This window comes from Gordionus sp. m RMFG-2023, chromosome 4, assembly GCF_954871325.1.
Source record: "Gordionus sp. m RMFG-2023 chromosome 4, tfGorSpeb1-WG-v2, whole genome shotgun sequence".
Lineage (NCBI taxonomy): Eukaryota > Metazoa > Nematomorpha > Gordioida > Chordodea > Parachordodidae > Gordionus > Gordionus sp. m RMFG-2023.
The window spans coordinates 14245266-14261987 of NC_088778.1; the positions used below are offsets into that span (position 1 = coordinate 14245266).

General features: G+C 25.8%; 4 long non-coding RNA genes across 4 annotated transcripts; 2 read left to right on the forward strand and 2 right to left on the reverse strand.

Moving 5' to 3' along the window:
* The first annotated feature begins 3513 nt into the window (after positions 1–3513).
* On the forward strand, positions 3514–4265 carry LOC135928918 (uncharacterized). Its single transcript, XR_010572411.1, has 3 exons — positions 3514–3607; positions 3920–4118; positions 4164–4265. It is a non-coding gene; the product is annotated as an uncharacterized LOC135928918 (long non-coding RNA).
* Positions 4266–4545: 280 nt separating this feature from the next.
* LOC135928914 (uncharacterized) lies at positions 4546–5264 on the reverse strand. The gene is made up of 3 exons (XR_010572409.1): positions 4876–5264; positions 4721–4831; positions 4546–4681 (listed from the first exon to the last, which is right to left on the reverse strand). It is a non-coding gene; the product is annotated as an uncharacterized LOC135928914 (long non-coding RNA).
* A 7400-nt stretch (positions 5265–12664) lies between these two features.
* Positions 12665–13416, forward strand: LOC135928934 (uncharacterized). Its single transcript, XR_010572416.1, has 3 exons — positions 12665–12758; positions 13071–13269; positions 13315–13416. It is a non-coding gene; the product is annotated as an uncharacterized LOC135928934 (long non-coding RNA).
* Positions 13417–13696: 280 nt separating this feature from the next.
* On the reverse strand, positions 13697–14415 carry LOC135928913 (uncharacterized). The gene is made up of 3 exons (XR_010572408.1): positions 14027–14415; positions 13872–13982; positions 13697–13832 (listed from the first exon to the last, which is right to left on the reverse strand). It is a non-coding gene; the product is annotated as an uncharacterized LOC135928913 (long non-coding RNA).
* Positions 14416–16722: the final 2307 nt, after the last annotated feature.

The following is a 16722-nucleotide window of genomic DNA, read 5'->3' on the forward strand; positions in this document are numbered from 1 at the left end:
GTTTAAACGAATAATGAATGATTTGGTTTAAACGAATACGAATAATGAATTATTCGATTTAAACGAATATGAATTATTCGATTTAAACGAATACGAATAATTCCATTATTCTATTCGGTTCGTATTTTTGTTGGTATAATTATATAGTTGAATCGACAAATTTCGATTTATATTTTTTGTCTTAAGTAGAAGCCTTCTTTTGGATCACCTGTGATCAAAAGTAACCTTTGTTCTATTGTTAATTATTTATCGGCTTAGGGTCCAAATGATCCATAGGTGTCTGAGACTAGACCAAACAAAGGAATATTAAGGTGGCTATATTTATTTGTTTTTATATTTTCAGCTTTCATGATGAAATTGACAGAAAAAGATCTGGCGATACGATTTACACATGTATAACTCCAAGCGACGGGTATACCTTGGTTCCATTTAAGGGTGGGACGGGGGGTAATTAAACCATTTTTCACAAACTAGATTGTCATAATTCCCCGAAAAATTAAAATTTTTACCAAGTTTCTCCCGCAATTGATCATACATACACCGTTTTCTTTAAAAGTCAAAACAAATCTTTTCATTTTCAGGAATTCTTAATATCTTATATCATAGGCGTAGTCAGGATTTTCCTAAGGGGGGAGAATTAAAAATTAATTGGGGCTATGCCCCCTGACCCCATTTTAGGCTAGTCTTCAGTCCGCTTTTGCCCGGCCTTCGGCCGGGTTACCTTAGTCTATATGGTCTATATATAGTTATAAAATATTTTTACAAGATAGGAGGTTAATTTTAATAAAAAAAAATAATCCTGGAACAAATATGAAATATATTTGTATTAGTTTATATAAAATATAATAAATTAATATGTATATACATTAATATAAAGGCATGGTAATAATTTATTCCAAAAACAAGTATAAGAAATTTATTTATAAAAGTAAGTAGACATATAGTTGATATTCCTCTATTATATAGAATTAGTTACAAAATACTAGGTAAAATTCCACTTTTGCGACATATTTGACAGTTAGAGAATATATTACAGTTAATATTTTAACAAATTTTACTAATCAATGCTCTTGATAATAAATATAGCAACAATTTGCATTTATTTATTTAACGCCATCTTTTTATTTTAAATAAAAAATGATATTAAAAATTAATCTTTATATTGTTCATTCCACAATGTCTTTCGAAGATATTTTCTGATGTCCTTATCAATATTTTATAGTTTTTTGTAAAATATATAATTCGCTATATTGGTAAAAATTACTTGATTGTCATATGATAATTGATAAAATTAGATATACTGTAAATCTACGACATATAATATTCCACTGTTTGTATTGTGCTTTAATTTTTTTAATTTAATTTATGATTTAATTATATCAATAGTTTTATTATTATATTTTACTTTTATTAAGATAAATAAATTAAAATTACTCACTTTATAAAAAATTATATTTGATATATTATATTATTTAGTAATTTTATGGATCTATTATTAATAATTATAATACATTTCCCTTTTGTATTAAAACTTATCTTTGGCTTATTTTCCATTTCTTAAAAAACATTTTTGGTCTTTTTTTATATATAAATGCTTTTTTCCAAAAGTGTATAAATTATGATGAATAGTTTTATAAACAAATATCAACTTTTAAATTCTTTCTTTCAAATAAATGTTCAAGATATATGCATACATTTTTGGGGGTGAAGGAGTGGAGGGGGGACTAGGGGATATTTTTTATTAGCTTAAAATGATATTCACAAAAAGTGATAAATTTCTGAAGGGAGGGGGGGATTTTCCTTTGCCCACCCCCCTGGCTACGACTATGTCTTATATACTATAAATTTATAATCTTTTAAATTATCACAATTTATTCTCTTGTGATTTATTATGTTATTCAAATTAGTTTTTCTAAAATTCGCACTTTTAATTTAAAATAACATATATTATATGTATTTTATTTTCCAAATTTTAACAACTTATTTCTAAATAATAAATTATTTATTGTTATTATAATTATATAGCAGACATGTCAAATCCAAATATTCATAAAACTTTTTTTATGGTCTGAACCCCGGGTGGGTCATGGTTGCCAGGTCGAAATTTTCAAATTGCCGGAGAAATTTGGATTATGCGGGAGAAATATGAAAATTGCGGTAGAAAAAAAATTGCTAAAAAATTTTTTTTCGCGGGCTTTGGTTTTCGGCAGGGATTTTGAATTGACTCAATTATCCGCCTATTATATTTTATAATTAGTTTATATAAATACAAAGTCGGTAACTATTTTTCAAAATAAAATAACATCTTGATTTATTAAAATAAATTTATAAAAACACCAACGATCTTTTTTAAATTAAAAGAATGTAAACAAGATAAAATTTTATAAAAAAAAAATTTAATTTTACAATTAAAAATATATTTTATGCGAATGTCCCGCAAAACGACCGATTGGAAATCTACCGTGTGTGTATATGAGGTCTGCATTGAGCGGGGTTTCGGCCCGCCCTCCCACGCACGGCCATCTAAGTGAGCGGGCGTATGGGCGAGTAAAAAAATTTTTAAGAATGAGCAGGTAGATAGGCGAGTTAAAAAATTTAAACTATGGGCGGGCTGGGCGGGCAGGTTAAGAAATTTAAACAATGGGCGGGCAGGTTAAGGAAATTTAAAATTTTTGTTCAAAAACAAACTAAAAAAAATAATTGTTTAAATGATCTATAACAATATTTCTTTTTTTATTGTACCAATCGTTTTTTTAAGTGAAGAACATTTACTTAACTATATTATGTAATAAACACAACAACAAAACTTTTTTCTTAGAGTAAATAAACATTTTTGTCTATTAAAAATTTCCTTTTATGGGAATATAATAAAACTTTTCTAGTGCTTCTTCCGAACGCGGGATTAGCATTGCTGGAAGATTTTTAAAACAAAGAAGAACGTGTTAGAATCCATAAAATGTCGATTCATTATTATTTTTGCATTATAATTACATATAATATTTATTTTATATTTATTTTTTTTTTCATAAATATTCAATTTGATCAAATAAATTTTCCATAATTTACATTGATTATTTTTATACTTATATTAATTTCCTAAATTATAAACTTTTTGTAGAGGTGTAATGCTGAAATATTTTTATTAGATGCTTAAAAAAATAAAAGAATGACCATAATTAAATTTTATAAGCGGGCTTGGGTTAAAATTTTTTTATAAATAATGGGCGGGTGGGTAAAAACTTTTAGACTAATGGGCGGACGGGCTGGCTGGTAAGGAATTTAGACAAATGGGCGGGGTGGGCGGGTATATATTTTTTAAAACTATGGGTGGGCTTGGCGGGCTTTTGGTCCAAAAACCCGCCCAATGCTGACTTCTTGTGTATATAACATTATAGGGATAGGCACTTATTTATCACGTATCACGTTTAAATGCATAAAAAGGAGAAGGACTCCAAAAATAAGAAATAATACCAATGACATTAATACTATAGACTGCCGATCGTAATGCTAAAATCAAATTTGAAGTGGCAAAAATTGAAGTGACTGGTGGCCATTTTGTGTTTGTATCTTTTACGAAAGAAGCATATGATAATTTCATAAATTTCAGGTATATTTTTATTATGTTTATATTTATAATATATATATTCTAATTAAACACCAATTTATTATTTACCTTATATATTATAGTATATATGAATCAAATAAAGTTCACTACTGAATATTTTACTTGAAATATTTCTGCTCTTTATTAACATTTGCAATTTATTATTTAATAATAAATATCTTTTATAAGAATTCAATTTAATATTTTTTAATTACTAAAAGATTTAAAATGGTAGTATATTGCTGAGGAAGCAAAATTTCCTTTCATAAGTATATCTCAAATTAATTGTTCTATTGTAAAAATTATTTATGGCAGATTTCCTATGAAAGATAAAATATTATTACAAAAGTGGACCCATGCTGTGAAGAGAGAGAACTTCAATGTAACAAAATATAGTAAATTATGTTCAAAGCATTTTACACCAGATTCATTTATTTCATCTGTTACAAATCATGTTCAATTAAGAGTGGGAGCAATACCATCAATTTTTAATTTTCCAAAGCATCTTCTAAAAGTAACAAAATAATGAATAATAAATTATAACATGCAGGTTTCTTAGAAGCCAGATTAATTCAAATATAAATTTTTAATTTTCCAAAGCATCTTCTAAAAGTAACAAAATAATGAATAATAAATTATAACATGCAGATTTCTTAGAAGCCAGATTAATTCAAATATACATGAATATTTTTTTTATAGAAATCAATTCTAGATTTCTTTTGTATTTTTATAATTTATGTCTTTTATGTTTTATTTTTGCTTATAATTATGTTATTCCTTTATAAATATAAACTATCCATTTCTAAATATATTTCTTTATTTAAATTTAATTCATTAAAGTATAAAAATCAATAATGTAAATATATATCATGAAAAATACAAATAATATATATTATGTTATATTTACATCAAATAAAATAATTGTATTATTATAATTAATATCGCGAAAAGAAAATATTAATCTTATAAATCAATAATAAATACAAATAATATATATATGTTATATTTATGTCTAATAAAATTAATTTATTATAACTAATAAAGTCATTAGAAATTTTCAGATAATTTGTTCTTCACCTATAAATATTTAAGTTAAATAACATATTTTTATATTACTTGGTTTATTGCCCTTGAAAAAGTACAACCTTGTTTAGTTTTTGCCTGATATTTAATTGTAATTTTTGATTTACTTTATTACCAAAATGATGCATTCTTATGTGCAGGTATCTGAAAATAAATTTTTATTAAAATCAAGTAAATATTATATATACCTTTTTATTATAAGTCTTATTATAATTTGATAATGACTTAACCCTGCCTCTTGATCAAACATATGATCTTGCAGGTCACTAAGGATATTTGTGCCTAATATTTTTGACAATATTAGACATTCTATTTTTTTAACAGCATGTCTTTTGCTTATTTCATCTACTTTTTCAAAGGCCCTGAATGAGCTCTCTGTTATTTTGCATAAATTTGACACGCTTTGGGATGGTATTATCAATCCACCATAATTCTTAATTTTTATTAATGTATAATTATTGTCGTTTGCGGAATTAAATTAGGGAATGCAAACAGATATCACATCTAACTTTCTTTTCTTCATATTCAGCAGAGTGACCTTTATTTGATTCATATATACTATAATATATAAGGTAAATAATAAATTGGTGTTTAATTAGAATATATATATACATTATAAATATAAACATAATAAAAATATATCTGAAATTTATGAAATTATCATATGGTTCTTTCGTAAAAGATACAAACACAAAATGGCCACCAGCCACTTCAATTTTTGCCACTTCAAATATATTAATAGGCAGTCTATAGTATTAATGTCATTGAATAATACAGATGCAATTACAGGTGCGGCAATTGTAATCACTTATCTTGTAGTACAACATTCACAGAGATACTTATCATCACAATGTTGGTAGAATCTTTTACCCATAATAAATGAAAACTATAGTTGTAGAACAAAAATAAGCAAGGCTATCATCAATGTTTTAGGACCTAAATCCAGAAGGTCAATTCTTGACGTTTTGAAAGATGGGCATACATATGCAATTCTAACAGATGCATCTAATAAGGAAATATTAAAATATTTCTCTTGATCCTCCGCTATTTCAACAAAATTAAGGTCGTTTCAATAAAACTATTGCATTTTTTCCCTCAAATAGTGAAAAATCCAAAGACATAGCTAGCAGATTGATTATCAATAAATTGCATGTTAGATTTCTGATCTGATAATGCCTCGGTGAATTTGGTAAAAACAGAGTGTATTTACAGAATTGAGTCAGCACAATGTTGGTTGCGATATGTTCCTAATAGCCGCCATCGATAGAATTTTAAAATTTTATAAACCTTTAAAAAAATATCTCTTAAATAAAAATTATAAAAGCTGTCCTAACATTTTGAAAATTTTTTCCAATAATGAATGGCAGGGCGCAGGGGTATATTTAGGTATTATTTCACATGTAGGAAATCTACTACACTGTAAATGTGCAGTTGCAATCAGAAGAATCTTAACAAAGATTCACAAAATTATTCTGCAGATGTGGTCATCTTTACAGTTAAAAATTGATAATAAATTTTATGGCGGGATTGCTAAACCTAATTATATTTTATTTGAGATTTAAATAATAGAACTAAATGTGTACCGTCGTTATTGAGATATTTATAAAATTCCTGGCATGACATATTATATATTTGTTTAACCATTAGTGTAAATTCATATCAACAAAGATTTATCTAGGCAAGTTCATCAATTTCTATTTCGGTGTAAGATTAATTGCACTATCGAAGCCTGATACTGATTGGCTAATTGCAGTAGGTTCATATTTTAGGAGACTAATAGCAAAGATAATTATGAGCGGATCAAACCTTTCAAAAATTTTCCAGATTTATCATATGGGCTTTGACACTAACGAGGATTGCGAAATAGCCTCTTTAAGCTCTCATATCGAAAATACTCCATCAGACGCCATAGCCTTGAGGCTATTTTTTAAAATACTTTTTATCTATCTAAATAAGTTTTTTTATCAAAGATTGATAAATGTAAAATTTAACAGACATATAAATGTAGAACCTCTCAAATTTGGGATACATATAATTTATTCCAGGTAAAGTATACAAGGTGACTCTTTTGGTTCTCTCATTTTTAGTTTAGGAATACATATTTATTAATTCTTTAAAAACTCTTTTTAATTTAATCATAAATATATATTTAGATTATGTCACTATCAGCGGACCATCTAAAAAATATTTTAGCATCAATATAATATATAGAGCTGAATTCTTTAAAAGACCTTACTCTATATAAATAAGGCTAAATCTGAAATACTTTTTAAATTCAAATCCCTTCTAAGTATTAGAGGTTTAAAATTATTAAAGAAAGTGATATAAATCTTACTAGTTTACCTATAAGCAGTTTCCCATACTATGAGGTGTTGGTGGGTAATTTAAAGGAAATACCTCCACACCAAAGTATATTCTTTTAAACATTTTAAATTATGAAATCATTATTATGAAGTTTTTAAAAATATATTAGAAAATATTCGAAAAAATTGTGAGATTTTAACTGGGGGTTTTCGTAATTACGAAATGGGAGGTTTCGAATTATATCCATGAAACCTATCTTATTATTAAATCATATTTAAATTAAATTTTATAAATAAAAATATCAATAATCGTAAAAACTAAATAAAAAATAACATGATGAATGTAATGTTATTAAGATTAAGGTTAATTTATTGTAAGGTAATTAAAAAATAAGATTAAAAAAAGGGGGGGGGGTAAAGTAGGTATAAATTATTATATTATAAAAATAATAAAAATTAAATTAAAGGAATTGATAAGGTTGGACTATCATCAAAAAAAATTTTTGGGGGACTTATCAAGCCTATTATGATATTCTAAAAGTTAAAAAATAACTATTAAGATTAAGGTTAATTAATTGTAAGGTAATTAAAAAATAAGATTAAAAAAGGGGGGGAAAGGAAGGTACAGTGGCGTAGCTACGGGGGTGGTTTTCGGGTTTGGACCCCTCCCAGAGCAAAATTTTTTTTTAGATTATACGTTCAAAAGACTTAAAAGTGATTTTATATCGATATATTTTTCTGGTTTTGATGTTTGTGGAAGGATATTATATTACTATTGTAATTATTCTGGATAGTATTATTGTAAAGTCATTGAGAATAATATACTAAATTATAATAACATATTATTGATGCACCCTGATTTTATATGTATGGACCCCCTCTAAGGAAAATTTCTAGCTACGCCACTGGGAAGGTATAAATTATTATATTGTAAAAATAATAAAAATTAAATTAAAGGAATTGATAAGTTTTTGAGAAATAGTGGTTAATAGATAATAGAGATAGAAAGAAAATAATGAGATAATTAAATTTAGTGATAAATAAATTCATTAAGGGAGGGGAAAAAAAATAAAGAAAGAGTTATTTATAAGGATTGGAGATTACAAATAGGTTAGGATAAGAATATTTAAATATTTGTATATACTTGGTTATCTTCTTAATTATTGGTTATGAAAGAAAAATATGAGTATAAAAAATTGTAATGTAAGTACTGACAAAAGTTGTGAGTATGTTCAAAACAAATATACAAGTTGAGTATCTTGTAGAGATTTCATTAATGTGTAATTGATAATATGAGATGAAAATTGATAAAGTAATCTAAAAAATAAAGAAAGGATTAAGTGAAATAAAAAGTTTCATTCATATTTACAAAGCTGAGGGAATATTGTTTTTATCAATTCAAAGACGATTTTTCAAATCTCTCAATCCATGTTAGGTATGTGTACACCATCAATTCTCGAAATTCCATTCATCTGTTTGTAAAAATAAATAAATAAAATCAACAAATAAAAAAAATAAAAAAAATTACGTAATGATGACATGACGTAGCGATGACATGACGTCACGATGACGTAGTGAGGACATCGGAAAATTATAATATAGATTATTAGTAGGAATTATTCTCAATTATTCCTATTTAATAAAATTTCCTAGTGGAATAATGAAGAAATATTTTATATCTCTAAATTGTTGTTAACGGCTGTTTTTATTCGAATAACTTCTTAATACAAAATTTATTTCCGAAAATTGTTATATGATGGACGAAGAAAGTATTTATTTTTATATGCAATTTATAACACATATACAATTATAATAAACTAGTAGCCATTTCGTCAAGAATGACGGGCGAACCAGATATTTCTCCTTCGTTTGATGATGGAGAAATCATAAATTTTACTTTTTGCAAAAACTTTTTGTTTAAAAATTTGTTGTTGGTATATTTGTCTTCTACATGATACTATATATATATGCTTCTACATTATCTTACTAATAAAATTTTTTATCTTTTATCCATAGTTAGATTTTACAAAATAAATTTAATATTCTATCTTTTTTAATTTATGGTTAGATAAAATTTTTGAATTGAATCGAATCAAATAATCATTTTATTATTCGTACGAATACGAATAATGAATGGTAATACGAATAATGAATTGTTTGGTTTAAACGAATAATGAATGATTTGGTTTAAACGAATACGAATAATGAATTATTCGATTTAAACGAATATGAATTATTCGATTTAAACGAATACGAATAATTCCATTATTCTATTCGGTTCGTATTTTTGTTGGTATAATTATATAGTTGAATCGACAAATTTCGATTTATATTTTTTGTCTTAAGTAGAAGCCTTCTTTTGGATCACCTGTGATCAAAAGTAACCTTTGTTCTATTGTTAATTATTTATCGGCTTAGGGTCCAAATGATCCATAGGTGTCTGAGACTAGACCAAACAAAGGAATATTAAGGTGGCTATATTTATTTGTTTTTATATTTTCAGCTTTCATGATGAAATTGACAGAAAAAGATCTGGCGATACGATTTACACATGTATAACTCCAAGCGACGGGTATACCTTGGTTCCATTTAAGGGTGGGACGGGGGGTAATTAAACCATTTTTCACAAACTAGATTGTCATAATTCCCCGAAAAATTAAAATTTTTACCAAGTTTCTCCCGCAATTGATCATACATACACCGTTTTCTTTAAAAGTCAAAACAAATCTTTTCATTTTCAGGAATTCTTAATATCTTATATCATAGGCGTAGTCAGGATTTTCCTAAGGGGGGAGAATTAAAAATTAATTGGGGCTATGCCCCCTGACCCCATTTTAGGCTAGTCTTCAGTCCGCTTTTGCCCGGCCTTCGGCCGGGTTACCTTAGTCTATATGGTCTATATATAGTTATAAAATATTTTTACAAGATAGGAGGTTAATTTTAATAAAAAAAAATAATCCTGGAACAAATATGAAATATATTTGTATTAGTTTATATAAAATATAATAAATTAATATGTATATACATTAATATAAAGGCATGGTAATAATTTATTCCAAAAACAAGTATAAGAAATTTATTTATAAAAGTAAGTAGACATATAGTTGATATTCCTCTATTATATAGAATTAGTTACAAAATACTAGGTAAAATTCCACTTTTGCGACATATTTGACAGTTAGAGAATATATTACAGTTAATATTTTAACAAATTTTACTAATCAATGCTCTTGATAATAAATATAGCAACAATTTGCATTTATTTATTTAACGCCATCTTTTTATTTTAAATAAAAAATGATATTAAAAATTAATCTTTATATTGTTCATTCCACAATGTCTTTCGAAGATATTTTCTGATGTCCTTATCAATATTTTATAGTTTTTTGTAAAATATATAATTCGCTATATTGGTAAAAATTACTTGATTGTCATATGATAATTGATAAAATTAGATATACTGTAAATCTACGACATATAATATTCCACTGTTTGTATTGTGCTTTAATTTTTTTAATTTAATTTATGATTTAATTATATCAATAGTTTTATTATTATATTTTACTTTTATTAAGATAAATAAATTAAAATTACTCACTTTATAAAAAATTATATTTGATATATTATATTATTTAGTAATTTTATGGATCTATTATTAATAATTATAATACATTTCCCTTTTGTATTAAAACTTATCTTTGGCTTATTTTCCATTTCTTAAAAAACATTTTTGGTCTTTTTTTATATATAAATGCTTTTTTCCAAAAGTGTATAAATTATGATGAATAGTTTTATAAACAAATATCAACTTTTAAATTCTTTCTTTCAAATAAATGTTCAAGATATATGCATACATTTTTGGGGGTGAAGGAGTGGAGGGGGGACTAGGGGATATTTTTTATTAGCTTAAAATGATATTCACAAAAAGTGATAAATTTCTGAAGGGAGGGGGGGGATTTTCCTTTGCCCACCCCCCTGGCTACGACTATGTCTTATATACTATAAATTTATAATCTTTTAAATTATCACAATTTATTCTCTTGTGATTTATTATGTTATTCAAATTAGTTTTTCTAAAATTCGCACTTTTAATTTAAAATAACATATATTATATGTATTTTATTTTCCAAATTTTAACAACTTATTTCTAAATAATAAATTATTTATTGTTATTATAATTATATAGCAGACATGTCAAATCCAAATATTCATAAAACTTTTTTTATGGTCTGAACCCCGGGTGGGTCATGGTTGCCAGGTCGAAATTTTCAAATTGCCGGAGAAATTTGGATTATGCGGGAGAAATATGAAAATTGCGGTAGAAAAAAAATTGCTAAAAAATTTTTTTTCGCGGGCTTTGGTTTTCGGCAGGGATTTTGAATTGACTCAATTATCCGCCTATTATATTTTATAATTAGTTTATATAAATACAAAGTCGGTAACTATTTTTCAAAATAAAATAACATCTTGATTTATTAAAATAAATTTATAAAAACACCAACGATCTTTTTTAAATTAAAAGAATGTAAACAAGATAAAATTTTATAAAAAAAAAATTTAATTTTACAATTAAAAATATATTTTATGCGAATGTCCCGCAAAACGACCGATTGGAAATCTACCGTGTGTGTATATGAGGTCTGCATTGAGCGGGGTTTCGGCCCGCCCTCCCACGCACGGCCATCTAAGTGAGCGGGCGTATGGGCGAGTAAAAAAATTTTTAAGAATGAGCAGGTAGATAGGCGAGTTAAAAAATTTAAACTATGGGCGGGCTGGGCGGGCAGGTTAAGAAATTTAAACAATGGGCGGGCAGGTTAAGGAAATTTAAAATTTTTGTTCAAAAACAAACTAAAAAAAATAATTGTTTAAATGATCTATAACAATATTTCTTTTTTTATTGTACCAATCGTTTTTTTAAGTGAAGAACATTTACTTAACTATATTATGTAATAAACACAACAACAAAACTTTTTTCTTAGAGTAAATAAACATTTTTGTCTATTAAAAATTTCCTTTTATGGGAATATAATAAAACTTTTCTAGTGCTTCTTCCGAACGCGGGATTAGCATTGCTGGAAGATTTTTAAAACAAAGAAGAACGTGTTAGAATCCATAAAATGTCGATTCATTATTATTTTTGCATTATAATTACATATAATATTTATTTTATATTTATTTTTTTTTTCATAAATATTCAATTTGATCAAATAAATTTTCCATAATTTACATTGATTATTTTTATACTTATATTAATTTCCTAAATTATAAACTTTTTGTAGAGGTGTAATGCTGAAATATTTTTATTAGATGCTTAAAAAAATAAAAGAATGACCATAATTAAATTTTATAAGCGGGCTTGGGTTAAAATTTTTTTATAAATAATGGGCGGGTGGGTAAAAACTTTTAGACTAATGGGCGGACGGGCTGGCAGGTAAGGAATTTAGACAAATGGGCGGGGTGGGCGGGTATATATTTTTTAAAACTATGGGTGGGCTTGGCGGGCTTTTGGTCCAAAAACCCGCCCAATGCTGACTTCTTGTGTATATAACATTATAGGGATAGGCACTTATTTATCACGTATCACGTTTAAATGCATAAAAAGGAGAAGGACTCCAAAAATAAGAAATAATACCAATGACATTAATACTATAGACTGCCGATCGTAATGCTAAAATCAAATTTGAAGTGGCAAAAATTGAAGTGACTGGTGGCCATTTTGTGTTTGTATCTTTTACGAAAGAAGCATATGATAATTTCATAAATTTCAGGTATATTTTTATTATGTTTATATTTATAATATATATATTCTAATTAAACACCAATTTATTATTTACCTTATATATTATAGTATATATGAATCAAATAAAGTTCACTACTGAATATTTTACTTGAAATATTTCTGCTCTTTATTAACATTTGCAATTTATTATTTAATAATAAATATCTTTTATAAGAATTCAATTTAATATTTTTTAATTACTAAAAGATTTAAAATGGTAGTATATTGCTGAGGAAGCAAAATTTCCTTTCATAAGTATATCTCAAATTAATTGTTCTATTGTAAAAATTATTTATGGCAGATTTCCTATGAAAGATAAAATATTATTACAAAAGTGGACCCATGCTGTGAAGAGAGAGAACTTCAATGTAACAAAATATAGTAAATTATGTTCAAAGCATTTTACACCAGATTCATTTATTTCATCTGTTACAAATCATGTTCAATTAAGAGTGGGAGCAATACCATCAATTTTTAATTTTCCAAAGCATCTTCTAAAAGTAACAAAATAATGAATAATAAATTATAACATGCAGGTTTCTTAGAAGCCAGATTAATTCAAATATAAATTTTTAATTTTCCAAAGCATCTTCTAAAAGTAACAAAATAATGAATAATAAATTATAACATGCAGATTTCTTAGAAGCCAGATTAATTCAAATATACATGAATATTTTTTTTATAGAAATCAATTCTAGATTTCTTTTGTATTTTTATAATTTATGTCTTTTATGTTTTATTTTTGCTTATAATTATGTTATTCCTTTATAAATATAAACTATCCATTTCTAAATATATTTCTTTATTTAAATTTAATTCATTAAAGTATAAAAATCAATAATGTAAATATATATCATGAAAAATACAAATAATATATATTATGTTATATTTACATCAAATAAAATAATTGTATTATTATAATTAATATCGCGAAAAGAAAATATTAATCTTATAAATCAATAATAAATACAAATAATATATATATGTTATATTTATGTCTAATAAAATTAATTTATTATAACTAATAAAGTCATTAGAAATTTTCAGATAATTTGTTCTTCACCTATAAATATTTAAGTTAAATAACATATTTTTATATTACTTGGTTTATTGCCCTTGAAAAAGTACAACCTTGTTTAGTTTTTGCCTGATATTTAATTGTAATTTTTGATTTACTTTATTACCAAAATGATGCATTCTTATGTGCAGGTATCTGAAAATAAATTTTTATTAAAATCAAGTAAATATTATATATACCTTTTTATTATAAGTCTTATTATAATTTGATAATGACTTAACCCTGCCTCTTGATCAAACATATGATCTTGCAGGTCACTAAGGATATTTGTGCCTAATATTTTTGACAATATTAGACATTCTATTTTTTTAACAGCATGTCTTTTGCTTATTTCATCTACTTTTTCAAAGGCCCTGAATGAGCTCTCTGTTATTTTGCATAAATTTGACACGCTTTGGGATGGTATTATCAATCCACCATAATTCTTAATTTTTATTAATGTATAATTATTGTCGTTTGCGGAATTAAATTAGGGAATGCAAACAGATATCACATCTAACTTTCTTTTCTTCATATTCAGCAGAGTGACCTTTATTTGATTCATATATACTATAATATATAAGGTAAATAATAAATTGGTGTTTAATTAGAATATATATATACATTATAAATATAAACATAATAAAAATATATCTGAAATTTATGAAATTATCATATGGTTCTTTCGTAAAAGATACAAACACAAAATGGCCACCAGCCACTTCAATTTTTGCCACTTCAAATATATTAATAGGCAGTCTATAGTATTAATGTCATTGAATAATACAGATGCAATTACAGGTGCGGCAATTGTAATCACTTATCTTGTAGTACAACATTCACAGAGATACTTATCATCACAATGTTGGTAGAATCTTTTACCCATAATAAATGAAAACTATAGTTGTAGAACAAAAATAAGCAAGGCTATCATCAATGTTTTAGGACCTAAATCCAGAAGGTCAATTCTTGACGTTTTGAAAGATGGGCATACATATGCAATTCTAACAGATGCATCTAATAAGGAAATATTAAAATATTTCTCTTGATCCTCCGCTATTTCAACAAAATTAAGGTCGTTTCAATAAAACTATTGCATTTTTTCCCTCAAATAGTGAAAAATCCAAAGACATAGCTAGCAGATTGATTATCAATAAATTGCATGTTAGATTTCTGATCTGATAATGCCTCGGTGAATTTGGTAAAAACAGAGTGTATTTACAGAATTGAGTCAGCACAATGTTGGTTGCGATATGTTCCTAATAGCCGCCATCGATAGAATTTTAAAATTTTATAAACCTTTAAAAAAATATCTCTTAAATAAAAATTATAAAAGCTGTCCTAACATTTTGAAAATTTTTTCCAATAATGAATGGCAGGGCGCAGGGGTATATTTAGGTATTATTTCACATGTAGGAAATCTACTACACTGTAAATGTGCAGTTGCAATCAGAAGAATCTTAACAAAGATTCACAAAATTATTCTGCAGATGTGGTCATCTTTACAGTTAAAAATTGATAATAAATTTTATGGCGGGATTGCTAAACCTAATTATATTTTATTTGAGATTTAAATAATAGAACTAAATGTGTACCGTCGTTATTGAGATATTTATAAAATTCCTGGCATGACATATTATATATTTGTTTAACCATTAGTGTAAATTCATATCAACAAAGATTTATCTAGGCAAGTTCATCAATTTCTATTTCGGTGTAAGATTAATTGCACTATCGAAGCCTGATACTGATTGGCTAATTGCAGTAGGTTCATATTTTAGGAGACTAATAGCAAAGATAATTATGAGCGGATCAAACCTTTCAAAAATTTTCCAGATTTATCATATGGGCTTTGACACTAACGAGGATTGCGAAATAGCCTCTTTAAGCTCTCATATCGAAAATACTCCATCAGACGCCATAGCCTTGAGGCTATTTTTTAAAATACTTTTTATCTATCTAAATAAGTTTTTTTATCAAAGATTGATAAATGTAAAATTTAACAGACATATAAATGTAGAACCTCTCAAATTTGGGATACATATAATTTATTCCAGGTAAAGTATACAAGGTGACTCTTTTGGTTCTCTCATTTTTAGTTTAGGAATACATATTTATTAATTCTTTAAAAACTCTTTTTAATTTAATCATAAATATATATTTAGATTATGTCACTATCAGCGGACCATCTAAAAAATATTTTAGCATCAATATAATATATAGAGCTGAATTCTTTAAAAGACCTTACTCTATATAAATAAGGCTAAATCTGAAATACTTTTTAAATTCAAATCCCTTCTAAGTATTAGAGGTTTAAAATTATTAAAGAAAGTGATATAAATCTTACTAGTTTACCTATAAGCAGTTTCCCATACTATGAGGTGTTGGTGGGTAATTTAAAGGAAATACCTCCACACCAAAGTATCTTCTTTTAAACATTTTAAATTATGAAATCATTATTATGAAGTTTTTAAAAATATATTAGAAAATATTCGAAAAAATTGTGAGATTTTAACTGGGGGTTTTCGTAATTACGAAATGGGAGGTTTCGAATTATATCCATGAAACCTATCTTATTATTAAATCATATTTAAATTAAATTTTATAAATAAAAATATCAATAATCGTAAAAAAATTTAATATTATTATAACATAAAAAATTATTAATATAAAAAATTACTAAATATCTCAAATTAAGATATCTATCTAGCATTTAACTAACGGTCCGGACAGCGTGTACATGACAGTATATTCACTGGAAGTTCGATGCCTTAGGAGGCGATATTTCCATACAACGTTCTTAATATTTTGAAAAAAATCACTTAAATTGTCATACTCTACTACCAACTATAAAAAAAATGAAAATGTAATAGATATTTTTGGAACATGAATTAGA